The 27,942-nt window shown below is 36.5% G+C and overlaps 1 protein-coding gene across 2 annotated transcripts in view; it reads right to left on the bottom strand.

The window, feature by feature from the left end:
- TENT5D (terminal nucleotidyltransferase 5D) overlaps positions 1-8,451 on the bottom strand; it is a 92,770-nt gene extending 84,319 nt beyond the window's left edge. For both annotated transcript variants that reach the window (XM_049644696.1, XM_049644697.1), the window contains exons 1-2: positions 8,304-8,451; positions 3,237-3,312 (exon numbers count right to left, since the gene is read on the bottom strand). The gene's annotated coding sequence lies outside the window, so the exon portion shown is untranslated. The remainder of the gene's footprint in view (positions 1-3,236; positions 3,313-8,303) is intronic.
- Positions 8,452-27,942: the final 19,491 nt, after the last annotated feature.

Below are 27,942 nucleotides of genomic sequence, written 5' to 3'. Positions count from 1 at the left end.
CCATCTTCCAGTTGTGCAGTTCTAAGCACATACTAGGCAATCAATATGTCATTAAACTGTTTTTGAAATAAGCAGGCATATCTGACTTCTAAAGCATCCCAAATAAAAGCCATAAAATGCTTCCATCAAATGCATGCAAATTTAACTCCTTTTTGAAACTTCATTTCCAGTATACAAAACCTTTTTAACTACTTGTCCACTTATCTTAAGATAGATATTTCTACCCAATGACCCAGTAATTCTACTTTCAGTATATACCTTAGATAACTCTTGCAAATGTGTACAGCATTATACAGTTAGTTACTGCAGCATTTCTTGTAATTGGGGAAAAAAATGAAAGCAACCTATAAATGTCCATGAAGAGGGAGTGGATAAATAAAATGAGCCATATTTGTATAATAAATTATTACATATACAAATGTAGATACATCAACACGGGTAGATATCAAAAGTAATGTTTGATAAAGGGTACAAAACCTAGACATATACTAATATTTATGTAAATTTAAAAACATAAATATATTGTATATTTTATTTTATTTAAATGTTTAGTTTTGAGAGAGACCTAGAGTGAGAGCAGGGGAGGGGCGGAGAGAGAGAGACAGATAGACAGACAGACAGAATTTGAAGAAGGCTCCAAGCTCTGAGCTGGCAGCATAGAGCCTGACGCAGGGCTCAGACTCATGAACTGTGAGATTATAACCTGAGCCGAAGTTGGATACTCAACCAATCGCGCCACCCAGATGCCCCCAAAATATTGTAAATTTTACTTGAATGCATATTTATGCGTGGAAAAGGATACACCTAGTACCTCATGAAAGTAGTTGTCTCCAGGAGGGAGAGCAGAGAATAATACTAGTGAGCGTGGTCAAAGAAGACTTCAACTTCACTATATTTTATTTACTTGGTTTTAAAAAGAACTGGAAACAAATGGGACAAAATATTGACTATTGTAAACTCTTGGAGGTGGAAACATGGATATTTAATATATTATTATTTATAACCTTTATATTTTAAAATTTTCTCATATAAATAAATTTTCTTGGGGCACCTGGGTGCCTCAGTTAGTTAAGCACCCAACTTTGGCTCACATCATGATCTCGCAGTTTGTGATTCTGAGCCCCATGTTGGGCTCTGTGCTGACAGCTCACAGCCTGCAGCCTGCTTCAGATTCTGTGTCTCCTCTCTGCCCCTCCCCTGCTCACACACTGTCTCTCTCTCTCTCTCAAAAATAAATGAACATTAAAACATTAAAAAAATTTTCTTATAAAACATACAAAGAGAATCATGTAATATTGAGAGAATATACTATAAAATTATTAAAAGCAAACAAAAAATAAATACCTCCCTCTATCATCGAGTAGGCTGAGTCACAGGAAGATAGCCCACTCTTTGCTGCTCAAGATCCTAGGAAAAAATTCATATTTACTCTACCCATACACTCCACCATTTATGCTGATTCAATCAACATGTACCCATTCTTTCTAGACAGAAGAATATTAAATAGTCCATTCTGATCAAGGCCCTTCTGACACTTTTTGTAACTTCTTCTCTGACCCCTTTCTTTTCTTTTAAATGTTTATTTATTTTTTTGAAGAGAGAGAGAGAGGGAGAGAGAGAACAGAGGAGGGGCAGAGAGAGGGGCACACAGAATCCTAAGCAGGCTCTAGGCTCTGAGCTGTCAGCACAGAGCCCAATCTGGGGCTCAAACTCACAAACTAGGAGATCATGACCTGAGCCGAAGTTGAATGCTTAACTTACTGAGCCACCCAGGTGCCCCTCTGACCACTTTATTGACATTAATTCTTTCTTTTTTTAAATTTTTTTTTAACGTTTATTTATTTTTGAGACAGAGAGAGACAGAGCATGAACGGGGGAGGGTCACAGAGAGAAGGAGACACAGAATCTGAAACAGGCTCCAGGCTCTGAGCTGTCAGCACAGAGCCCGACGCGGGGCTCAAACCCACGAACCGTGAGATCATGACCTGAGCCGAAGTCAGACGCTTAACCAACTGAGCCACCCAGGCGCCCCTGACATTAAATCTTTCTCAAGAAGTGGTGAATAGAAATGCCAAAATTTTTCCAAGCACCAAGGTACCATGCTTTTATATCAGTATGATTTTCTCCTTTGTTTCAAATACCTTTCTTGATGGTTACCTCTTTATTTAGGGTGTTTTGGCTGCAGAAGACATTACTAAGCTATGATTTCTGAGAGCCTCTATTTTAAGTATTTTAACATTCAGAATAATCTCATTTAATCCTCATAATAAACCTAGGAAATAAATATTATTACCCCTGTTTGTGCGAATGAGGATATTGAAACACAGAGATTAAATAATTTGTCCAAAATAATCAGCTATTAAATATAGGAGCCAGAAATTCAAACCTAGCTCTGAATGACTCTAAATGTCCTGCTGTTTCAAAAGCCTCCATACAGAAAAATTTTACAATGACTTCAAAACCCCTGTCCTGGATCCAATTTTAGCAATTTTAGTAAAACAGTTCAAAATCTAGAGATGTTATTGTTGCATTGCTTTTGCCACAGTTATTCCTAAAAAAGAGTAAGCTTAAAGATGTTTTGCGGTTATTGCTGTTGTATGTCTGTTGGTTTTATACATAAGGCAGCACTAGCTGATGTTAGAGCTAGAGTACTGGTCCTTAATTAGAGATTTTATCCTCCAGAGGATATTTGGCAATCTCTGGAAACATTTTTGGTTGTCACAACTTTGTTGGTGGGAGTAAGCAACTGGCATCAAGAAGCCAGTGATACTGCTAAAAGTCCTATAATGTATAGGACAGCCCTCCAAAACAAATGAACTAACCAGCCGAAAACGTCCATAGTGCTGGTTGAGAAACCCTGACCCAGAGGTTAAGAATTATGGGCCACATTATAGATGATTTTGGGAAAAAAATAACATGCAAAAATAATAGAATGTATGTTAATTACTTTGGAATTAAAATAAAAAAAACTTTAAAAGATAGAATGTGTGTACTAAAATATAGAAAACTAAAAGGATTTACAAAGCATGCTCTGTACTAACCAGTTACCAGATAAATTTCTAAAACCATAGGAATGACTGACAGAATTTTGACTTGAAATTCTACAACCGGTCTATGGTGAGAAAGTAAATAAAAGCAGTGTCTAGAACTAAGTGTGTAGGTGCCGTGGTCAGTAAAATGGGATATAGGAGTACAGAACAGTAGCTTTTTAAGAGAGCAAGCACTTTGTTTTTTACCTTGCCTTCACTTGTCCTTCTGATAAAAGTCTCTTATTTTTGCTTTTTCTTCTCTTGAGTTTTCTTCAAACAGCTCCTGGATGGTAAAATAACAGAGACAAGAAAAAGGCATATTAAAAATGAATTTCTTTATAAGCATTTATACCTATATTAAAGAATTTCTGAATTATACAGCTCTCAAAACTACTTTGGAATCATCCCAAAGGGGAAAGCATCTCTAATAATAATGGAAAATACTTTATTCTTTCTCATGTCACTCATTAAGAATCAATCAACTCATCTAATGATAAGATATAGTTGTATTGATTATTCACATTTTAAAAAGGTTTCCTGGCAAAAGCAAATTTTAATGTCTTGAGTGCTCTGTTATAATCAAAGCTTTCCAGAAAAATTCTCTTTCTGATAACTATATACTACAATCACCAAATATCACCATTTGTTACTAAAATAACAATGAAATCTTAGGAATGATCACTTATAAAGGTGGTAAATAAATGGATGTATTTTTCCTAATTATCCAATACTTTTTTCTGTTTCTATTCAGTTGACTCTTACACTCAGCTTCTTATCTGGTCTTCTTATGTTTATCTCTCACTTGCTAATCACAAACTGGATATTTTTCAGGTCACCTATTGCAGCCACTCAAACCCATCTTCTTGTCTTTAAACTTCTGTTCCTACCTCACCTTCTATATGTCTCAGCTAATAGAACTTTACCTCTTCTGTGCTCTAATTTCTTTCTTCTGTCACTTGAAGAGTTATAGACTAGGAAACCCAGGAGACAAATGATACCAGCCTAGGGAAAAACTTTTTCCATTGTGAGCAAAGAAAGACCCTATGACATGGATAGAGCTAGAGAGTATTATGCTAAGTGAAATAAGTCAGTCAGAGAAAGACAAATATCATATGATTTCACTCACATGTGGAATTTAAGAAACAAAACAAATGATCATAGGGGGAAAACAAAGAGAGAGGCAAACCGAGAAAGACTCTTAACTATATAGAAACAATGGATGGTAACCAGAGGGGAGGTAGGGGGAGGGATTAAATAAGTGATGGGGATTAGGGAAGACACTTGTGATGAGCACTGAGTGTTGTATGTAAGTGTCGAGTCACTAAATTGTACACCTGAAACTAACATTACACTATGCTAACTGGAATTTAAATAAAAACTAAAAAACAAAACAAAACAAACAAACAAAAAACAAAAACTAAAAAAAACCCTTAGATTCTACCTCTCTAGGATTTCTAAAAAACTGAATCTTCTTATAGAAACCAGAAAGACTGCTGACCAACTGGAATAACTGTTCATTTTAATCCTATACCCAATGGGCACCTAAAGTATAGAAAGCAAGAAACAGAAGTGGTCTAATGATTCCTACTTGCCAATCTGCTATATTCATTCAAAAGTACTGGATTAGAAATCAAGGAGTCCTGAACTGAATATAGACTCCATTTGCTCAAAACTTGCTTGGACAGGGGCACCTGGCTGGCTCAGTTGATCAAACATTTGACTCTTGATCTTGGGGCTGTGAGTTCAAGCCCCACTTGGGTGTAGAGCTTACTTTAAAAAAAAAAAAAACTTGCTTGGGCAAATCATATGATCTCTCTGAGCTTTGGTTTTTAATTTTTTCTTTTAATTGGTAAAAAGAGGATCATAATGCCTGCTGAGGTTGCCTTACATTACTTTTAAGTATCAAATGAAATGATGTATAAGAAGCATTTTGTAAACTATGAAGTTGCATCCACATTGAGCTATTTTAGGCAATGCAGGATATATGTTACTCTATATTAAAATGTTCATTTCAATTACACAAACAGAGGCAAAATACAGACTTCTGAGACCTATTCCAAATTTATTCTATCAGAATCTATAGAGATCAGTCCCAGCCATCTGTATTTTTAACAAGAACACCAAACTTTGAGAAATACTACATATAGTACAACATTCTCATTCATAGTATATGAGAGTTTACTTCATACTTCAGTGAAAGTTTAACCATATTTACCATTTGATTTTCTGATCATCTTGAAACCATTTGTTAAAATATAACAAAAATGCTGTGTAGTCACAAAAGAACTAAAATTAAATTGAAAAAAATTAATTTAGGTTTTAACTGCAATTTTTAATAAATATTTTTAACTTTAAAAAGCAAAGCTTGTTCTTTTTTAACACAGATTGTAAACATAGTTGATTAACCACGAATATAACTCAATTTACAGTGGGAATTAGTATAATTTACATTAACTTTATTTGAATAATATTAAATTTTAATATATTCAATAGATGCTGAGTTAAGATAGTATATTGGCTCTTTATATCTCAATTATCATAGTAAAAATGCACAGATATTTTAAAACACATATAAGTATCCATAATGAAATTTACCACATCCGGTTTATCAATATGTGACTAATGTTGCTTCAGTTAAACCTTCATATCTAGAGTTAACTAAAATCCAAAAGAACAATTTGGGAGGTCCAATACTTGCCATCTTTATCATTATAGCCCTGTTCAAAGGGTGAAAGGAGAACAAGGTAGTTGCCTATTTAGGTGAGACAGAGTTGGAGGTATTAATCTGATAGAGTGGAAGAACCAAAGCCAAGATCCAAGATAACCCAAAATAATAAGAAATATAAATACAATAAACAATAAATGAGGGGTGCCTGGGTGACTCAGTCAGTTGAGCTTCCAACTTCAGCTCAGGTCATGGTCTCAGTCTGTGAGTTCGAGCCCCGCATTGGGCTCTGTGCTGACAGCTCGGAGCCTGTAGCCTGCTTGAGATCTGTGTCTCCCTCTCTTTCTGCCCCTCCCACCGCTCGCACTCTGTCTCTCTCTCAAAATAAAATAAATACATAAAAATTAAAAAAAAATAAATGAATAATAGTTCCTAGGGTGAGAGAGTAAAATTATATTGTTAAAGATTATATCTGACTTTAAAAAGGTTAACTTTAATCATCACTATAATAAAATAAACATTGCCAGATTTCATCCTAATATGTTAGGAGAGTTAAGTAAGTTATGGATCTTAAGTGTTTAGAGTATGTGTTAATATAACGCTAATATATTATTAGAGGCTATATAACCTGGAAGCAACCCAGATATCCATCATCAGAATAATGAGTGGGAAATTACAAAATGTTCATATAGTGGAATACTCTACAGCAGTGAAAATGAATGAACTATGGTTACAAGCAGTAATACAGACAAGCAACATTACAATGAATTACAAAAGCAAGTCAAAGACGAAAAAGCAGTATGATTTACACAGAGTTTATGCACAACTAAATAACTTTTGTTATTTGCACAACAATAACTATTGTTCGGGGATATAAAAACTATGATAAAATTATAAAGAAAAGCAAGGAAATTACATATAGATTTGAGACAGCAGTTGCCACTAAGGAAGGAAGGAAAGGAATGTGATTAGGGAAGGGGTACACACAGGAATTTAAAAGGAATGGTAGTTTTCTTAAATTGGGTCACAGATGTTTGCCGTATTGCTTTTGTTTATTCTATACTCATGTTTTACAAATATTATTTTATACATATTCAATATTTAATAAAAACAATTGAAATTTGATGTCTTTGCTTTCTATATTTCTTTGTAATAAAAGAAGTTTATGATTTTAAGACATTTCAATTCCTTGCTTCAGCAGCAGGAATTATACATATACTTTAAATACTTCTATTACTATGTCTAAAATCAAAAAATAAATTATAAAGCTAACTTTAAGACATAAGATATCCAACAAAAAACCGGGCAAGTTTTGGAATCAACATTAGTTCACAACTCATAACAATTTCTTAATCTTCTAAGTGGTTAATCAATCAAAGATACAGGATATGCATTTTTTTTACTTAACATGGACAACAATAACAAACTTCTTAATTGTAAAAATCTTTATATCTTAATTCTACTAAAAACCCTAGTCTATCCTAAAGATTCCTCTCTTAAGAAGTTCTATGAGATGCAAAACACTTTAAAAACACTTTTTTTAAAGGCTTATTTTATAGGCTATGCACATATAACTAAAAATTACACAAAACATGGAAATTCTGAAGCTTTAGTGAATTGTTTTGGTCTACGTGTGGATTTATTGTAAGAGCTGTGTTAATACATATTAAGCATATAGGAAAGAACTTATTTAAAAATATTTTTCATTTTCATACAAAAAAAAAAGTTCTCAGTGAAATGCAATTGCTTATCTAGCACGGAAAGTGATGAAACAACGACGAAATGTGCCATTTTTTTTGTCTCTATAAAGGTAAACCTTCATCTGAAACGTATAGAAACAGAGCAGGATCAAAAAATAAATATAATCTTTATACAGTTTCATTTATGTAAGTGGTTTCCAAATTGTACTTTCCCCGAAACCATATATTCCCCCAAAAAAGGTTTTTCCAGCATCGAGCATTTATAATTAGGTAACAGTCTGGACCTTATAGGACCATTTTGGTGCACCAGGAAACCATCCTAAAGATAAAAAGACAATTATGTATTCATTATTTTCCCACATATTGAAATTTTAAAGATGAGAAAAAAATTAAAGCCAAACTTATAAAATTCCTCAGAAAGAGAACAATTATCCTAGCTATTTTTTTTCCAAAGCAGATCTTGGAATTTCCAAGAGTTTTAAATCGAAACGCAGCGATACCGGTAAAGATCCCCCCTTCCTTCCCACAAATCTAGAGATGGCGTCTAATAAATTACCTTTGGATATTTTAATATCGCATATAAATACCGCCGACCACTTAGTGGTTCAGTTAACCCGCCACCGATTATATTTTGGAAAGGTTTCATAGTAATTTTCGTAATTTACACCATCTACTGTGAAAAATAAGAATAATCTATTTTGTACGAATTTATACTTCACAGCAGCTTCACCTCTTAAACCTGCGCTTACTTATTTTGTCCTCCCCTTCTAACTTAAAACTTTAAGGATCATGATCCTTTTTAAAAGTTCAACTGAACCTCACAAATCAAAATTACCAACCCCGCTAATCCCGGAGGCCCTCATTTCATACGGTTATACATATTTTTAAAGTATTTTAAAAGCCCTATACCTTTTCCTTCCTCCGTAAGACTTAAACTCTGAAAACAGAAGTGAGGGGCCAAGGATAGTGTGAAATCTGTGGAAAGAGTTGGGGTGGAAGATTAAGTAGAGTTCGGAGTACAACAAAAGAAAGAGCTAGACGGTTAGCTGGAGGACGAAATCCGTTAGGGGCTGGGTTAAGAACACAAGGGGGAGGGGCAGAACCTCTAGAGCCCGCCGACGCCCCCAAGCGACTGCAGCCCACCCTAACAGCCTCTCTTGGAGGCAGCCATTTTGGCATTATACAAGCTCCGCCCCTCCGTCTCAGACCGCTCCAACCCCCCACCCCCGCAGGCTTTGCGCGGAAACAGGAAGTGGGACTGCGAATCTGGGAGCTTGGGGAGCAGCAGGTCGGACCCAGGGCGGTACCCTGAACGCTTTCTTATGAAACTCGTGTCACTGCTTTGGGCTGTCGCCTCACGAGAAAAGTTGTGGGACCATGTCGAATATGGAGAGTATCCTTTCCCGTCTGAAAAGCTGCTGCCAGGGTTTAGGGAATGGGAGAAGGGCAGGGCCTGGTGACCTTTTAGGTCTAGTTGTGGAAGGATGGGGGCACTGATGCTGGTTGATAGGCGCCTGTAACTTTTGTTTGTTGTTGCTGTTGTTTTCCTGGTAGCCGCCTTTATCCAGGAAGCGGGACTGCTTTGGCGAGAGTCAAAGGAGTAGGGGGGACTGGCTTGAAATGATTCTTGAGCGTGAACCCTTGTCGTTCAGGGCTGCTGTCACCTGTCCTTTCAGTTACTTTATCCGCTTCTTAGAAATTGAGGGGGAGTTGTATGGAAAAAGGCAGCAGGAGTTTGCTAGAGGTTTAGAGCAGAGGTATAGGTTTTGAATGCAATACGAGGGCAAATAGTTTTTGTGGAATTTCTTCGTTTTTCTGGGCTTAGGTGACTGGTAATGAGGTGAAGTCCTTAATAGCGGCCCCGCAAACTAAATTGAGTGAGTGCTTGTTGTTAATAATTTGATTTAGCACATGAGGAAACTCATAGTTCCCCAAAGCTATAAAAGTTCATCAGTTGCAACTGGTGTTTCCACTTCAGCACTAAGGTCAGGTGAGGGTTAGGAACCAAGCTGTGTGACACCCTGAATTGAAGGATGAAATCGTTTTTTACAACTGAAATACCATCACAGGATTTTCATTTCTCTGTAATTTCGCCTTCTTCCAGGAGTTGGCATTGTAGAAAATAGAGTAGCTTGGTATTCTGCCACTGAATGAAACTTGGCAAAATGGCAAAATGTGGGTAATTGTTATTGTTTGATAGCTCATGTTAAAGCTCTTTTGTCTTAATTACTTTGTAAATCTGATAAAAAGGAAGACTTCTGCTGGGAGGATAAAATTATATAAGCCAGACTGAGAATATTGATAACCTATTCTGTGCAGACTGATCAAGATGAACCAAGAATAAAATGATCTATTTCATGAACAGAGTAGATAACAGAAAGGTCCAGTTATCACTGCAGTTTAAAGGATATGAGTTATGGAAGTGTAGTTGTGTTAGATGATTGTTTTTAAAAGCAGCATCATAAAGGAAAGAGCACGGGACTATGAGTCAGAAGATGAATTTCTAATCCCAGTTCTGCCTCTTAAGAAGTGAGTTAGGGCAAGTCATAAAGCCTCTGTAAGACAACCTTTACTCATTTGTAGACATACTAACCTACCAACCTTATAAAGCTACTGTGAAGGTAAAATGAAATGGAAGGGCTTATAAATTATAAAGTTTTGAACATACAGTTAAGTATTATGAAATAGAGTACAGATTGCTATCTCTTTCCCCAGAACTTTGGGAAGGATTTGAGGTAAAAGCTCTAAAATTGCTTTTTGTTTCCTACTCGAATAATGCAAGTTATTTTTGCTCTTCCTAAGCCCACCTTACGTGATTTCCAATAACAAGATAATTAGTTACTAATTTTCTTTACTGAAAAACATGTATGCCTGACTATAATTCAAATTAGTAGTACTGTTATCAATAGCTTTATACCTAAAATGATCTATTAACTACCCTTCATTCTATCAAAAGAAGTGTAGAATCCAGACCTTTGCCTTATAGAGGAGTAAAATGACATGGACTCAGGCCTGTCTTCCATAAATAAAAGATTTGAGCTGAAACTTGAGTAACATTTGTCACCTATATAAAATGCAAAAATCTCATTACTACAGTATATAGGAAGACCAAATGTGCTAACAGTTGAATTAGCATGGTAATTGTGACTTCTGTTTTCTGTTAAACACACTGAATTTATCGTGGTGGACTGGATTAAATTTCACTTTAAAGAACTTGATGGAATGGCCAAATATAGTTGTTGTAATGTGTTTGTATAGGTGTTTTACAAGTGTAGAACTAAGAGCAATATGTGTGTAATATTAATACAGGTGTTTCAGTAGTGTTTGATTAACTTACAGGAATGAAACAATAGAAGAGAAATTAAGGGATACTTCCTACTCCAAGCTGCCCCATTTTTTTTCCTTCCTTCTCTAAGTCTACCCCTTTTCTGGCATTTTGTTGTTTTTGTTGGACTTGGCTCAAGCATGCTTCATATCCAGGAAGCTTTTGATGTCATCTTAATTTCCTAACTCACCATCCTCAACAAACCTAAAAATCTGTGAGCACCAGTTCCTCTCCTGTACTCCTTTCCCCATTTGTTTTCCCCTCCACTTTAGCATTTTTTCCCACTATTGTAATTATAGTTTTACCTATTTATCTCTTACATTGGACTGTGAGTTCCTTGAGGATTGGATCCTTGTCTTTCATCTTTGAATCCTCATTTTCTTGCACAGTATTTGGCTCATAATGGACACAAAATGGGTAAATGACCTTTTGTTAAGAATTATTAACATATATTGAGTCAATACTATGTGCTGAGGAATGCACCCAGCTTTTTTTTTTTAATTTTTTTTTAACGTTTATTTATTTTTGAGACAGAGAGAGACAGAGCATGAACGGGGGAGGGGCAGAGAGAGAGGGAGACAGAATCAGAAGCAGGCTCCAGGCTCTGAGCCATCAGCCCAGAGCCCGACGCAGGGCTCAAACTCACGGACCGCGAGATGGTGACCTGAGCTGAAGTCGACGCTTAACCGACTGAGCCATCCAGGCGCCCCTGCACCCAGCTTTTGATACAGAGGATTGTAAGACTTATTCCTAACTTCTAGCACCTTTTTAAAATACTTACATATTTTGAGAGAGAAAGATTGAGTGGGGGAGGGTAAGAGAAGGGGAGAGAGAATCCCTAGCAGGCTCCATGCTGTAAGTGCAGAGCCCAACTCAGGGCTGGAACTCGTGAACCGTGAGATCAGGACCTGAGCCAAAATGAAGAGTCTGATGCTTAACCTTAAGACAGAGCCATGCAGGAGCCCCTCTACCACATTTTGATCTGAGTCAGGACATACATGAGTGGGGATAAATATCAATACAAGGTAGCCCATGCTAACTGAGGTGTGAATGCCTGAGCGGTGATTCTTGATCATATGTGTGCTAAACTTGAAACCGTATGTAAGATTTTCTATGTTAGTATGTGCCTTTTCCTGGGGGAAAATATATGTAGCTGACATCTGTTTTTCCAAGGGGTTCCAACCTGAAAAAGGTTGGTAAGTAATGAAGTAGATAATAGGTACTATAGACATTCTGAGAGTAGAGAAAAATAAGTGAACTGGACTGGTATCATTGTCTCCTGTTGTAGTCACCCAGAAAGATGAGACTGTGTTACAGGCAAAGAATACCAGCTGCCTTAAGAATGCCTGTTTGCCATTATGAATGGCTTTATATCCTAAAGCAGAACTAATTACATATCAGAATCTCTTGAGGCTTTTATAGTATTGACAAAAGTGTTGTGATATTTTTTGGGCTAAATATTAATAATACCTCAAATGTGCTTTGTAAATATCTTTACCTGACACTGGTCTCATAATTTATGGCCTTGCTAGCTAGTAGAATGTTGTGTTTTACAAGAAGTATTGCATGTAAGGATTACTTACGGCTAATCATTTGAGGCCATTTAAGGACCAATTCTGAGTAATTCACTCTGAAAGCTAAAATGCAAAGAGGGAAATAATGAGTTATGCTGGATTTGGGTTCCTTATTGTTCTTTTATTCAGTAATTACTGCTCAATTGTCTAGCTCTAGGCTTTAGTCTTCACATCTGTAACAAGAGGGAAGTTGACAAGTGATTTTTAGGGTTCCTTTCAATTCTTTAAAATTTTTTTTTCAACGTTTTTATTTATTTTTGGGACAGAGAGAGACAGAGCATGAACGGGGGAGGGGCAGAGAGAGAGGGAGACACAGAATCGGAAACAGGCTCCAGGCTCCGAGCCATCAGCCCAGAGCCTGACGCGGGGCTCGAACTCACAGACCGCGAGATCGTGACCTGGCTGAAGTCGGACGCTTAACCGACTGCGCCACCCAGGTGCCCCTAGGGTTCCTTTCAATTCTGATGATCTCCCTGTATTTCTGGGATCCCAAACTCTACCTACCAGAGATATACAAGGGATGATCAAAATGCTGGGAGCTGAAAAAGAGGAAAATTGGATTCATAGTGCCACGTCTTCTCCAAATGTATGAATAAACAATCTATGGTATTGATATTACTGCTTTGTTCTAGAGCAGGCAGGTGCTAGTGGAATATTTTTATTTCCTTCCTCTTACCTCCATTTTTTCCCCATCCTTTACTTCTTTCTGCCCAAAGGACTCATAATCCTACCGTTAACACTTGGAATCAAATAGCTTTCTGCCTTACTGTGTTTGGATAATTTACTTTTACTTGGTGTTGCTCCGCCACTTCAGAGAGGCAGACAGGACGTGAGATTTCTACTATGAAATTCTTCTAGTAAACTGACCATAACAATTTTCTTGAGGTAGCAGATTGAAATCTTAAAGCAAGACTTCATTATGTATGCAAAATGAATATGTTGAACCCTAATGATTCTTATTTATTGAAATTTAAAGCAGTAATATAATAAGACACAGGTGATTTTCATGCCTTGCCTGTCAGCAGTGTAATTGCAAATATATTAACTCACAGAGAATGTTTTAAAGAGACAATGGAACTTTTTATTCCCTGAATAACCATATTGTCCAATTAAGATATGTGACTTAGTGAGGTGGTAATGAAAATTTATTGAACACCTATAATGTGCTAAATTTTGTGCTAGGGATTTTGTATATATTATCTTAGACTCTCAAAACAACACTGGAAGACAGGTGGTAGTATCATTTTATAGAAGAGGAAATTAAAGCTAAGAAAGCCACATTACTTATAAGCACAGTGTAAAGGATCTGGGCTGGACTCCAGTGTGTCTGTTGTGTTCACTTTAACATGGTACCTCCACATACAGCACAATTCAGTTATGTTTGGTGGAATCCTAGGGTTATGCAGAGATACTTTTTCTATATAATGACATTCCACTTGAGATTTTGCTTTAAAAAGAGTTTGAGAAACCATGAATCTACACAATTGCTTTAGAGAAGCCTAACCTAGATTGGTCTTGAAGACATATCCTAGTAAAAGATATACCTAGATGAGGTTATGTTTTACATTTTAATTTTGTAGAATTGGAAGGAGGAGAATTACTACTTTCTGAAACTTTGAAATTGAAATGTTGACATGATTCAATCCCAAGGGCCACACGAGTTTGTTTTTTGTTTTTACATGGATTTAGGCGGTAGGAGGGAAACCTATTGCCATTAATGGAGTTCTTTGAGAACAGTTTCTCAGAGTCAGTGTTATTGTTTATGTTAGCCAAAAAGCAAGCATGGTGGTGTGTCTTAAACCTTATAGGAGTTAAGAGGAACAGGGTAGAAAGGGGAGGAAGAAGGGTAAACTAGGCAAAGGAATTGTATGTAAAAGCAGAGAGGTAACTGGTAGAGGCCAACATCCCTGAAGCACAAGGTGCTGGAGCCTGGGATTACCCAACATCCAGTTTAGGACCTTCTGCATCATTCTGTACACATTAATAAACACGTTAATAAACGTTACTGTTCAATCTTTTTTTAAACTTTCAGTCCATTAAAAATAGAGTACTTCAGCCATTGTCTTTCCAGTGGGCAAAGAAAAATAAATGCTGTCTTAATAGCAACTACTTTGCCAAATTGAGTTTGTGATTAGTCAGTAAAGGAGATTATTCTGCCAATGTTGTTTTTCCAAATAGAAAAATACTCCAGGGGTTTATAGTCAACTAAAATATCCAAAGTATTGCACGATATGTCAGCTGGTTCGTCGCTCAATTTAGTAGTTGAATTGATGCCGTTATTTGCCATATCAGCAATCAGTTTCCCCCACTCAATACAGAGGATGTTCACTTATTGTAGTATACACAGAGGGTGACTATTTGAATAGCAGACACCTGAATTTAAGGATCTCATACCCTGCCTGTAGAAAGTATCTAGGTGTTAGAGGCAAGGGATGACCCAGGAATGTCTTGATTTCCAGCCTTGGGCAAAAAGATTCATCATCAAGAAAACACTGGTGTTAAAAGTTGCCTGGGTTATGTAGACATATATGAATATATTTGGCAATGATGGCAGTCTAAATACGTAGTTCTCTGTGGATTCATGTGCTTATATTTATATATACTTAAACTGTACTAAAACTATTGGTAATCTTGTCTATCAGAGTATGATGTAAGACTGAGGTTAGGAAATTCATCTCCTTATTCATTTCTGAATGTATAGAACTATTTGTAATAAGAACTGGTAAAAATTCACATGCCCTAAATGTTAGCCTCATGTTAGTTAATGTTTTTTAAATTGAAATTTAAAATTTTTTAAATTGAACAGAACTTGACTGTAGAGTGTGTGTGTGTGTGTAGACACATGCATTTTCTGCTTTTGTGGGACAGAGTTGTTACTCTGAATTTATTAAAATAAGTAATGAAATAATAATTTAGTAATTGTTTATATAATTAATAGTCTCATGCTTTATTTTACTAGTCGTTGAATTGCATGAAGTAATTCTCATAGTTAAAATATTCCTCCTGACAACTAAAATTACTTTTTCAATTATTTGAGCTGTTTTAAAACTTAATTTATAAGTACTCAAGGATATAGACTATTTACTAAGCTCCATATTCTTTCAAAAACAAAATATTCCTGATAAGAATTAAAAATAATTTGATTATACAGGAAAATAACTCTTTACATAGAATGTCTTTCCAAAAAGAAACATTTAAATATTGGCTTATGTCTCCTTAAGTACTTTTATGCTTTTAAAGTGTGAACATTTTATTTTTTTAACCTGATGCTTTTATTTATTTATTTTTTATACTAAATATAATTTATTGTCAAATTGGTTTCCATGTAACACCCAGTGCTCATCCCAACCGGTGACCTCCTCAATGCCCATCACCAACTTTCCCTTCTCCCCCACCCCACCCATCAATCCTCACTTTGTTCTTAGTATTTAAGAGCCTCTTATGGTTTGCCTCCCTCCCACTCTGTAACTTTTTTTCCCCTTCCCCTCCCCCATGGTCTTCTGTTAAGTTTCTCAAGATCCACATAAGAGTGAAAACATATGGTATCTGTCTTCCTCTGTATGACTTATTTCACTTAGCATAATACCATCCAGTTCCATCCACACTGCTGCAAATGGCCAGATTTCATTCTTCCTCATTGCCAAGTAGTACTCCATTATATATATAAACCACATCTTTATCCATTTGTCAGTTGATGGACATTTAGGCTCTTTCCATAATTTGGATATTGTTGAAAGTGCTGCTATAAACATTGGGGTACAAGTGCCCCTATGAATCAGCACTGCTGTATCCCCTGGGTAAATTCCTAGCAGTGCTATTGCTGGGTCATAGGGTAGATCTATTTTTAACTTTTTGAGGAACCTCCACACTGTTTTCCAGAGCAGCTGCACCAGTTTGCATTCCCACCAACAGTGCAAGAGGATTCCCATTTCTCCACATCCTCGCCAGCATCTATAGTCTCCTGATGTGTTCATTTTAGCCACTCTGACTGGCGTGAGGTGATATCTGAGTGTGGTTTTGATTTGTATTTCCCTGATGAGGAGTGATGTTGAGCATCTTTTCATGTGTGTTGGCCATCTGGTTGTCTTCTTTGGAAAAGTGTCTCTTCATGTCTTCTGCCCATTTCTTCACTGTGTTATTTGTTTTTCGGGTGTGGAGTTTGGTGAGCTCTTTATAGATTTTGGATACTAGCCCTTTGTCCAATGTGTCATTTTCAAGTATCTTTTCTCATCCCATCAGTTGTCTTTTAGTTTTGTTGATTGTTTCCTTTGCAGTGCAGAAGCTTTTTATCTTCACGAGGTCCCAATAGTTCATTTTTGCTTTTTAATTCCCTTGCTTTTGGAGATGTGTCAAGTAAGAAATTGCTGTGGCTGAGGTCAAGGAGGTTTTTTCCTGCTTTCTCCTCTAGGGTTTTAATGGTCTCCTGTCTCACATTCAGGTCCTTCATCCATTTTGAGTTTATTTTTCTGAATGGTGTAAGAAGGTGGTGTAGTTTCATCCTTCTGCATGTTGCTGTCCAGTTCTCCCAGCACCATTTGTTAAAGAGACTGTCTTTTTTTTCCATTGGATACTCTTCCCTGCTTGTCAAAGACTAGTTGGTCATACATTTGTGGGTACAATTATGGGGTCTCTATTCTATTCCATTGGTCTATGTGTCTGTTTTTGTGCCAATACCATACTGTCTTGATGATTACAGCCTTGTAGTGGAGGCTAAAGTCTGGGATTGTGATGCCTCCTGCTTTATTTCTCTTCTTTATTCCTTTGGCTATTTGGGGTCTTTGGGTTTCATACAAATTTTAAAATTGCTTGTTCTAGTTTCGAGAAGAATGCTGGTGCAATTTTGATTGGAATTGCATTGAATGTGTAGATTGCTTTGGGTAGTATTGACATTTTAACAATATTCTTCCAATCCATGAGCATGGAATGTTTTTCCATTTCTTTGTATCTTCTTCAATTTCCCTCATAAGTTTTCTATAGTTTTCAGCATACAGATCTTTTACATCATTGGTTGGGTTTTGTCATTGGTGTTTTATGATTCTTGGTGCAATTGTGAATGGGATCAGTTTCTTTACTTCTCTTTTTGTTGCTTCATTATTGGTGTATAAAAATGCAACCAATTTCTGTACATTGATTTTGTACCCTGCGACTTTGCTGAATTCATGTATCAGTTCTAGCAGACTTTTGGTGAAGTCTGTCAGGTTTTACATATAGAGTATCATGTTGTCTGCGAAAAGTGAAAGCTTGACTTCATCTTTGCCAATTTTGATGCCTTTGATTTCCTTTTGTTGTCCCATTGCTGATGCTAGGACTTCCAACACTACGTTAAGCGACAGCAGTGAGAGTGGACATCCCTGTCGTGTTCCTGATCTTGGGGGAAAGCTCTCAATTTTTCCCCATTGAGGATGATATTAGCTGTGGGCTTTTCATAAATGGCTTCTATGAGGTTTAAGTATGTGCCTTCTATCCTGACTTTCTCGAGGGTTTTTATTAAGAAAGGATGCTATATTTTGTCAAATGCTTTTTCTGCATCCATTGACGGGATCCTATGGTTCTTATCTTTTCTTTTATTCATGTGATGTATCACATTGATTGATTTGCGAATATTGAACCAGTCCTGCAGCCAAGGAATGAATCCCACTTGATCCTGGTGAATAATTCTTTTTATATGCTATTGAATTCCATTTACTAGTATCTTGTTGAGAATTTTTGCATCCATGTTCATCAGACATATTGGCCTGTAGTTCTCTTTTTTTGCTGGGTCTCTGTCTGGTTTATGAATCAAAGTAATGCTGGATTCATAGAATGAATCTGGAACTTTTCCTTCCCTTTCTATTTTTTGGAACAGCTTGAGAAGATTAGGTATTATCTCTGCTTTAAAGTATGGTAGAATTCCCCAGGGAAGCCATCTGGTCTAGGACTTTTATTTGTTGGGAGAGTTTTGATAACTGATTCAATTTCTTTACTAGTTATGGGTCTGGTCAAATTTTCTATTTCTTCCCAGTTGAGTTTTGGTAGTGTGTGGGTGTTTAGGAATTTGTCCATTTCTTCCAGGTTGTCCAGTTTGTTGGCATATAATTTTTCCTAGTATTCCCTGATAATTGCTTGTATTTCTGAGGAATAGGTTGTAATAATTCCATTGTCATTCATGATTTTATCTATTTGGGTCATCTCCCTTTTCTTTTTGAGAAGCCTGGCTAGAGGTTTATCAATTTTGCTTATTTTTTCAAAAAACCAACTCTTAGTTTCATTGATCTGCTTTACTGTGTTTTTAGATTCTATATTGCTTATTTATGCTCTGATCTTTATTATTTCTCTTCTTCTTCTGGGCTTGGGGTGTCTTTGCTGTTCTGCTTCTATTTCTTTAGGTGTGCTGTTAGATTTTGTATTTGGAATTTTTCTTGTTTCTTGAGATAGGCCTGGATTACAATGTATTTTCCTCTCAGAACTGCCTTTGCTGCAACCAAAGGGTTTGGGTTGTTGTATTTTCATTTTCGTTTGTTTCCATATATTTTTTAATTTCTCTAATTGCCTGGTTGACCCATTCATTCTTTAGTAGGATGTTCTTTAACCTTCATGCTTTTGGAGGTTTTCCAGACTTTTTCCTGTGGTTGATTTCAAGTTTCATAGCAATGTGATCTGAAAGTGTGCATGGTATTATCTCAATTGTTTTCTATTTATTCAGGGCTGTTCTGTGACCCAGTATGTGATCTTTTTGGAGAGTTCCCTGTGTACTCACGAAGAAAATATATTCTGTTGCTTTGGGATGCAGAGTTCTGAATATAACTGTAAAGTCCATCTGATCCAATGTATCATTCAGGGCCCTTGTTTCTTTATTGATTCTCTGTCTAGATGATCTATCCACTGTTGTAAATGGAGTATTAAAGTCCCTTGCAATTACCACATTCTTATCAATAAGGTTGCTTATGTTGTGATTAATTGTTTTATATATTTGGGGGCTTTCATATTCGGTGCATAGACATTTATAATTGGTAGCTCTTCCTGATGGACAGACCCTGTAATTATTATATAATGCCCTTGGGCACTTGTTACAGCCTTTAATTTAAAGTCTAGTTTGTCTGCTATAAGTATGGCTAGTCCAGCTTTCTTTTGACTTTCAGTAGCATGATAGATAGTTCTCCATCCCCTCACTTTCAATCTGAAGGTGTCCTCAGATCTAAAATGAGTCTCTTATAGACAGCAAATAGATGGGTCTTGTTTTTTTATCCATTATGATACCTTATGTCTTTTGATTGGAGCATTTAGTCCATTTACATTCAGTGTTACTATTGAAAGATATGGTTTTAGAGGCATTGTGTTATCGGTAGGTTTCATGATTGTAGTGATGTCTCTGGTACTTTGTGGTCCTTGCAACATTTCACTCACAGAGTTCCCCTTAGGATCTCTTGTAGGGCTGGTTTAGTGGTGATGAATTCCTTCAGTTCTTGTTTGTTTGGGAAAACCTTTATCTCTCCTTCTATTCTGAATGACAGGTTTGCTGGATAAAGGGTTCTTGACTGCATATTTTTCCTGTTCATCACATTGAAGATTTCCTGCCATTCCTTTCTGGCCTGCCAAATTTCAGTAGATAGGTGTGCTACTACCCTTTTTTGTGTACCTTTGTAGGTTAAGGCCCGTTTATCCCTAGCAGCTTTCAGAACTCTATATTTATCCTTGTATTTTGCCAGTTTTATTATGGTATGTTGTGCATAAGATTGATTCACGTTACGTCCTAAGGGATTTCTCTGTGCCTCTTGGATTTCAATGCCTGTTTCCTTCCCCAGATCAGGGAAGTTGTCAGCTATGATTTGTTCAAGTACACCTTCCACTCCTTTGTCTCCTCTCTTCTTCTTCTGGAACTCTTATGATACGGATATCATTCTATTTTTTTGAATCACTTAGTCCTCTAATTCTCCCCTCATGATCCAGAATTTTTTTTATCTCCCTTTTTCTCATCTTCATCTTTTTCCATAATTTTGTGTTCTAAATCACCTATTCTTCTCTCTGCCTCTTGATTCCGTGCTGTGACTGGCTCCATTTTATTTTGCACCTCATTTATAGTATTTTTTCATTTATCATGACTATTTTATAGTTCATTGCTCTCTACAGGAATAGATTCTCTGCTGTCTTCTATGTTTTTTTCAAGCCCAGTGATTAATCTTATGACTATTATTCACAATCTTGTTCAGTTATATTGCTTATATCTGTTTGATCAATTCTTTAGCTGTCACTTCCTGGAATTTCTTTTGAGGAAAATTCTTCCATTTCATCATTTTGGGTAGCTTCTTTCCTTTATGTGTTTTAAAAGCTTGTTACATGCTCTGCACCTGCAAGCACTGCTATTTTCAAGGAGGGTCCTACACTGTCCAGGACCTGGCCCTTCAGCATGTGTTTTTTTGGAGAATGGTACTTGCTGTCTGGTGTTGTTACTTTGGTTATTTTATTTCCATGCTCGTAGTGATGTTTTGGACCCCCACCAGGTGTGCTTTGCTTTGTTCCTTGTAGTAGCCCTGGAAAGGAAAATAGACAAACAAACAATAAGAAAACAAGCAAACACATGAACAAATTTTAAAAAAATTAAAAAAACAAACTAAAAGGAAAAAAAAAACCAGAAACACCAGCTACAAGTAAAGAGCAGGGTGGAGGCGGTGCTGATGGAAGAGCACATACAAAGAGAGAAATGACAGGGTCAGGGAAAAAGAAAAAAATAAACATTGACCAGGCAGAGAGACTAAATGGTTTAATCCAGAGAGAGAAAGGAAAATAAAGAAGGAGGTAGGGAAAAAGAAAAGAAGATAAAGTTGCCCAGGGAAACTTTGCAGCTTAATGATTACAGAGAGAGAGAAAGGAAAGTAAAGCAGGAGGTGTAGAACATGTATGAAGAGAATGGATTAATGTCTGCTTAAACAAACCAACAACCAGAGTAACCAGACTTGAGGAAGGAAGAGATAAGGAGGAGAAAAGGAAGGAAAAATATATCTATATAACACGAATTGTCTGAGAATCCAGGCAATACAGCAGCGCTCGTGTGGAGGAGGGGGCCCTCTGGTTCCTCAGTGTCTATCGGGCTCAGTAGGTATGCAGTTACCAGGTGTGGAGGGGTATGGCTTGGTGTAGGGGGTCCTGCCTCCACTGTGGGCCCAGGGGTCCCATCCCTGAGGCCTCACCTTGGTGGTGGTGGGGAGAAAAATGGCGAACCGCCAGTCTCTCCTCCACCCACCCGTGTCCCAATCACTCTGTTCGAGCCATCCTCACTGTGCCATAGGCACAGGAGAGGCAGTCTGTTTCGCTCCACCGATTCCTGTTCCCCAATGCTTGGCTGGGATTCAAACTCCCACCCAGTTCACCCCAGTATGGGGGAAGCGCAGCTCTGCACCTGATATGTGGTCCTGGGCCAGGCTTTGTCCTGTCCCACACCACTCTAGGGAGGGGATCGCTTTCTCCTGCCCATTGTGCCCCTGACCTAGCCACCGAGACTGGGGGCTGGCTCCCCTCCTCCCTAGGTCTGTGAACGGGCAGCCAGCCCACCCCAGTCCAGTGAAAGCCCCGCAGTTAGAGATTGGATCTTTCTCCATCTGGGACCAAGCTTTCTCTCTTGTTCAGATACAGTCTTTTGCTTCCCCAGCCTCTCTTTCTCTTCCTTTTGTCTCTCCCCAGAAGGGGATTCCTCCTCTCCATTCATTTTATCTCTCCCAGTTCTTGATCACACACCTATGGCCCATCAGGTTGTCCCAGTGTATCCCTGGTAGTGACTCAGTTTCTTTTCCTCCCAGACTCTTGGGGTTCAAAGTCCTTTGGCTTCAATACTTCTTTGAGAGAGGCGGGAACTTCTCCCCTATGGTGGCTCCCTCCCCAAATACATCTCTTCACAATCTTTGTTTTAAAGTCTAGCATATTTGATGTAAGTATTGCTACCCCAGCTTTTCTTTCACTTTCGTTTGCATGATAAATGTTTTTCCATCCTTTCCTGTTCAGTATGCATGTGTGATAGATCTGAAGTGAGTGTCTTGTAGGCAGCATATAGATGTGTCTATATTTTGTAGCCATTAAGTCATCCTGTAACTTTTGATTGGAGAATTGTACCCTTTTACATTGAAAGTAATTATTGATAGGTATGTAATTACTGCCATTTTGTCACTTGTTTTATGATTATATTTGTAGTTCACTGTATCTTCTCTTGTGCGCTTTTATAGTGTTTTTATGGCTTTCTTTAGTGATATACTTGGATTCCTTTCTCTTGATTTTTGCATATGTATTACAGGCATTTGATTTGTGGTTATCATTATGTTTGTATATAACATCCTTTGCATGTAGCAGTCTATACTAAGTTGATGGTAACTTAATATTTGATCAGTTCTAGAATTCCTAGATGTTTACTCTCCCCATGCACATTTTACATACATGATGTCATACTTTACAACTTCTTATTTTGTGAATCCCTTGACTGGTCTTAGTAGATGTAATTGGTTTTACTGGTTTTTTGTTTTTTGTTTTTTTCCTCTAATCTCCGTACTGGTTTTGTAATTAATTAAATTAGTATTTTAATTATGTTTGTATGTACCTGTGAATATTTTTTTTCATTGCTTATTTTCTTACTCCTAATTATGGCCTTTTCTTTCTACTCAAAAATTTGCATTAGTGTTTCTTAGAAGGCTTATTTAATGCAGATGAACTTATTTAACCTTTGGGAAATTCTCTGTTTCTCCTTCTGTTCTGAATGATAGCCTTGCTGGATAGAGTTTTCGTGGTTGCAGGTTTTTGGTTTTTTTTTTTTTTTTTTTTTCCCTTTTGCACTTTGAATGTATCATGCCATTCCCTTCTGGCCTTCAACATTTTTGGTGAAAAATCAGCTGATAGCCTTATGGAATTTTCCTTGTATATAATTTCTTTCTTTTCTCTTGCTGCTTTTAAAATTCTAAAAGTGTCACTACTTTTGGCATCTTAATATGTGTCTTTGTGTGAACTTCCTTGGGTTGATTTTTGGGGGGGACTCTCTCTGCTTCCTGCATCTAGATGTCTGTTTGCTTCCCCAGATTTGGAAATCATCAGCTATTATTTCTTCAAATGCATTTTCTTCCCCCTTTTCTCTCTCTCCTTCTGAGATCCTTATAATGTGAATATTATTATTATTGATTTTGTTGCTGAGTTACCTTAACCTATTTTCATTTGTTTTTTTTCTTTTTCCTATTCAGCTTGGTTGCATTCTGTCACTGTTTTCCAGCTCACTAGTCTGCTCTTTTTATTCATTTACTCTTCTATTAATTTTTACATTAATGCCAGTATTAACATAGTGTTCTATTAGTTTCATGTGTACAATATACTGATTCTATATATTAGTGATCATCAAGATAAGTGTACTCCTTAATCCCCATTACCTATTTTGCCAATTCCCCATCCCACCTCTCCTCAGGCAACCATTATTTTGTTCTGTGTAGTTAAGAGTGTGTTGGGTTTCTCTCTCTCTCTCCCTCCCTCCCTCCCTCCCTCCCTTCCTCTATCGTTTTCCCCCTTAGCTCAGTTGTTTTGTTTCTTAAACTCCACATATGAGTGAAATCATATGGTGTTTGTTTTACTCTGACTTATTTCCCTTAGTATTATATTCTTCAGCTCTATATTGTCGAAAATGGCAAGATTACATTCTTTCTTATGGATGAATAATGTTTAATTGTGTGTACATATACCACATCTTTATGCATTCATCAATTGATGGACACTTGGACTAATTCTATAATTTGGTTACTGTTGATAATGCTCCTATAAACATACAAATGTATGTATCCTGTTGGTAATCTAAATGTGTTTTTGTATTCTTTGGGCAAATACCCTGTAGTGTGATTGCTGGATCATGGGGTAGTTCTATTTTTAACTTTTTGAAGCATCTCCATATTCTTTTCCATAATGGCTGCATCAATGTGCATTCCCACCAACAGTGAAAAATGGTTGCTTTTTCTCGATTACATCTGTGCCAACACTTGTTTTTTGGTTTTGATTTTAGCCATTGTGACAGGGGTGAGGTGGTGTCTCACTGTAGTTTTGAGTTGCATTTCTCTAATGGTGTGTGATGTTGAGCATCTTTCATGTGTCTGTTGGCCATCTGGATTTTGTCTTTGGAGAAATGTCTGTTCATGTCTTCTGCCCAATTTTTAATTGGATTATTTTGTTTTTTGGATTTACAGTTGTATCACTTACTTGTACATCTTTGATTCCAACCCTTTAGTGAATAGGTCATTTGTAATATCTTCTCCCACTCATTAGGTTGCCTTTTAATTTTGTTGTTTCCTTTGCTGTACACAAACTCTTTATTTATATGTAGTCCCTATAGTTTACTTTTGCTTTTATTTCCCTTGCCTCAGAAGAAATATGTAGAATAATGTTGCCATGGCCAATGTCAGAGAAGTTACTGCCTGAGCTCTCTTCTATGATTTTGATGATTTCTAGTGTTATATTTAGGTTTGTAATCCATTTTGAGTTTGTTTTTGTGTATGGTGTAAGGAAGTGGTCCACTTTCATTCTTTTGCATGTAACTGTCCAGTTTACTCAACACCATTTGTTGAAGAGACTGTATTTTTCCCCTTGCATATTCTTTCTTCCTTTGTTAAATACTAATTGACCATAAAATTGTGGGTTTATTTCTAGGTTATCTCTTTTGTTCCATTTGATCTATCTATCTGTATTTGTGCCAGTACTGTACTGTTTTAATTACTCTAGCTTTCTAATATAACTTGAAGTCTGGAATTATGATACTTGCGGTTTTGTTTTTCCTTGTCAAAAGTGCTTTGGCTATTGAGGATCTTTTCTGTTTCCATACAGATTTCAGGATTATTTCATGTAGTTATGTGAAAATCCTGTTGGTGTTATGATAGGGATTACATTAAATCTGTTGATTGCTTTTCAGTAGTGTAGACATTTTAACAATGTTTATTTTTCCAATTCATGAACATGGAATGTCTTTCCATTTCTTTTTGTCATCTTGAATTTCTTTCATAAGTGTCTTAGAATTTTCAGAATACAGGTACTACACCTCTTTGCTTAAGCTCTTTGCTAGATATCTTGTTATTCATTGTGCAATTTTATTTTTTATTTAATTTTAGTTTTTAGAGAGATAACACAAATCGGGGAGGGCAGTAGAGCGGGGGAGAGAGACAGAGAGAGAGAGAGAGAGAGAGAGAGAGAGAATATCTTAAGCAAGCTCCACGCTCAGTGTGGAGCCCAGCACTGGGCTCAATCCCACAATCCTGGGATCATGACCTGAGCCAAAATCAAGAGTTGGATGCTCAACCAATTGAGTCACCGAGGCACCCCTCATTGTGCAATTTTAAACAAGATTTTTTTTCTTAATTTCCCTTTCTGCTGCTTCATTATTAGTGTATAGAAATGCCACAGATTTATCTTCATTGATTTTTGTATCCTGCAACTTTAGTGAATTCATTTATTGGTTCTAGTAGTTTTTTGGTGGAGTCTTTAGGGTTTTCTAAATGTAGTATCATATCCTGGACTTTTGTTCTTTGGGAGCTTTTTGATTACTGATTCAATCTCCTTGCTTATGATCAGTCTATTTAAATTTTCTACCTCTTGCTGCTTCAGATTTTGGTAAATTTTATGTTGTAGGAATTTATCCTTTTCATCTAGGTCATGCAATTTTTGTCATATAGATTTTCATATTGTCTTACAATTGTATTTCTGGGGAGTTTGTTGTTATTTTTCCTTTTTCATTTGTAATTTCATTGATTTTAGTCCTTTGTCTTTTTTTTTTATTGAGTCTGGCTAGAGGTTTATTAATTTTGTTTTTTCAAACAGTTGGCTCCTGTTTTCATTTATCTGTTCTGTTTATTTAGTTTCTATATCATTTGTTTATAGTATAATCTTTGTTATTTCCTCCCTTCTTCTGGTTTTAGGTTTTGTTTGTTCTTTTTCTACCTCTCTTAGGTGTAAGGGTAGGTTGTTTATTTGAATTTTTTCTTGCTTCTCATAGTAGGTTATATTGCTATGATCTTCCCTTTTAGAACCACTTTTGCTACATCCCCAAAATTTTGAAACATTATATTTTCATTTGTTTCATGTTATTTTTGATTTCCTGTTTGATTTCTTGGTTGACCCATTCATTGTTTAGGATCATGTTATTTAGCCTCCATGTATATGTGTTCTTTCCAGATCTTTTTGTGGTTTATTTCTAGTTTTCATGTTATGTTTAGAAATGATGCATGGTATGACTTCAGTGTTTTTGAATTTGTTGGGACTTGTTTCCTGGCCTATGGGTGATCTGCTCTGGAGAATATTCCATATGCATTTGACAAGAATCTTTATTTTTCTGTATTAGGAAGATACGTTGTGGGTATATCTATTAAATCCATCTGTTCCTATGTGTCATTCAAAGCCACCATTTCCTTGTTGATTTTCTGTTTGAATTATTTGTCCATTGATGTAAATGGAGTAGTAATGTTCCCTACTATTATCATGTTACTATTGATTATTTCCTTCATGTTTATTATTAACTGCCTTATGTATTTGGGTCCTCCCATGTTGGGTGCATAAATATACAAGTGTTATATCTTCTTGTTGGAATGTCTCTTTTGTTATTATATAGTGTACTTCTTTGTCTCTTGTTACAGTCTTTATTTTAAAGTGTATTTTGTCTGCAATAAGTTTTGCTATCCTGAGTTTCTTTCGACCTCCATTTGCCTGATAAATGTTTCTCCATCTCCTCACTTTCAACCTGCAGGTGTCTTTACATCTAAAATCACCTTTATTAAGCAGCATGTAGATTGAGCTTGGTTTTTATCTTCTCTGTCACCATATGTCTTTCGATTGGAGCATTTACTCCATTACGGTCAAATTAGTTATCAATAGATATATATTCATTGCAATTTTCTTTCTTATTTTATGGTTGTTTTAAAGTTTTCTCTGATCATTCTATTGCTCTCATTCATGTTTTTTTTAATTTATTTTCTTTACTGATACACTACACTTGGATTCTTTTTTCTTTATTCTTTGCATATCATTGGTTTTTTATTTGTGGTTAACATTTGGTTTGTGTATAACACCTTCTGCATATAACCGTCTATGTTGATTGTCACTTAAGTTGGAATTCATTCTTTACTCCTCTCTTCCCTATATTTTAGGTGTATGGTGTCAAATTTTACATCCTTTTAGTTTGTGAATCCCTTGGCTGATTTTTACAGATGTATGCATATTTTTACTGCTTTCATGATTCCTAGTTTTCATACTCTTAACTCATGTTCTTTCCTTTCCACTCCAAATGTCCCCTTAAATATTTCTCTTTGGGCTAGTTTAGTGGACATTAATTCTTTCAGTTTATGTTTGTCTGAGAAACTCTTTTTCTTTCCTTCTATTCTGAATAGTAGCCTTCCTGGACAGAGTATTTTTGGCTGCAGATTTTTCCCATTCAGTTCTTTGACTATATCATGCCACTTCCTTTCTTGTCTTCAAAGTTTCTGCTGAAAAATCCCCTGGTAATATTAAGGGTTTTCCCTTGTATGTAACTGGTTTCTTTGCTCTTGCTGCTTAAAATTTTTTTTTCTTTATCATGCTTTACAGAGAATTCCATCAGATACATTTCTGAACAATGTTGCCATTGTTCAGAAAGGGTGGAGGGCAGCAGTTAATTTTCATAAGTGCTTTTATAATGGTCTTT

This window comes from Panthera uncia, chromosome X (assembly GCF_023721935.1).
Source record: "Panthera uncia isolate 11264 chromosome X, Puncia_PCG_1.0, whole genome shotgun sequence".
Classification (NCBI taxonomy): Eukaryota; Metazoa; Chordata; class Mammalia; order Carnivora; family Felidae; genus Panthera; species Panthera uncia.
Note: the sequence above shows the minus strand (reverse complement) of the source record. Positions and strands in the feature narration are given on the sequence as shown.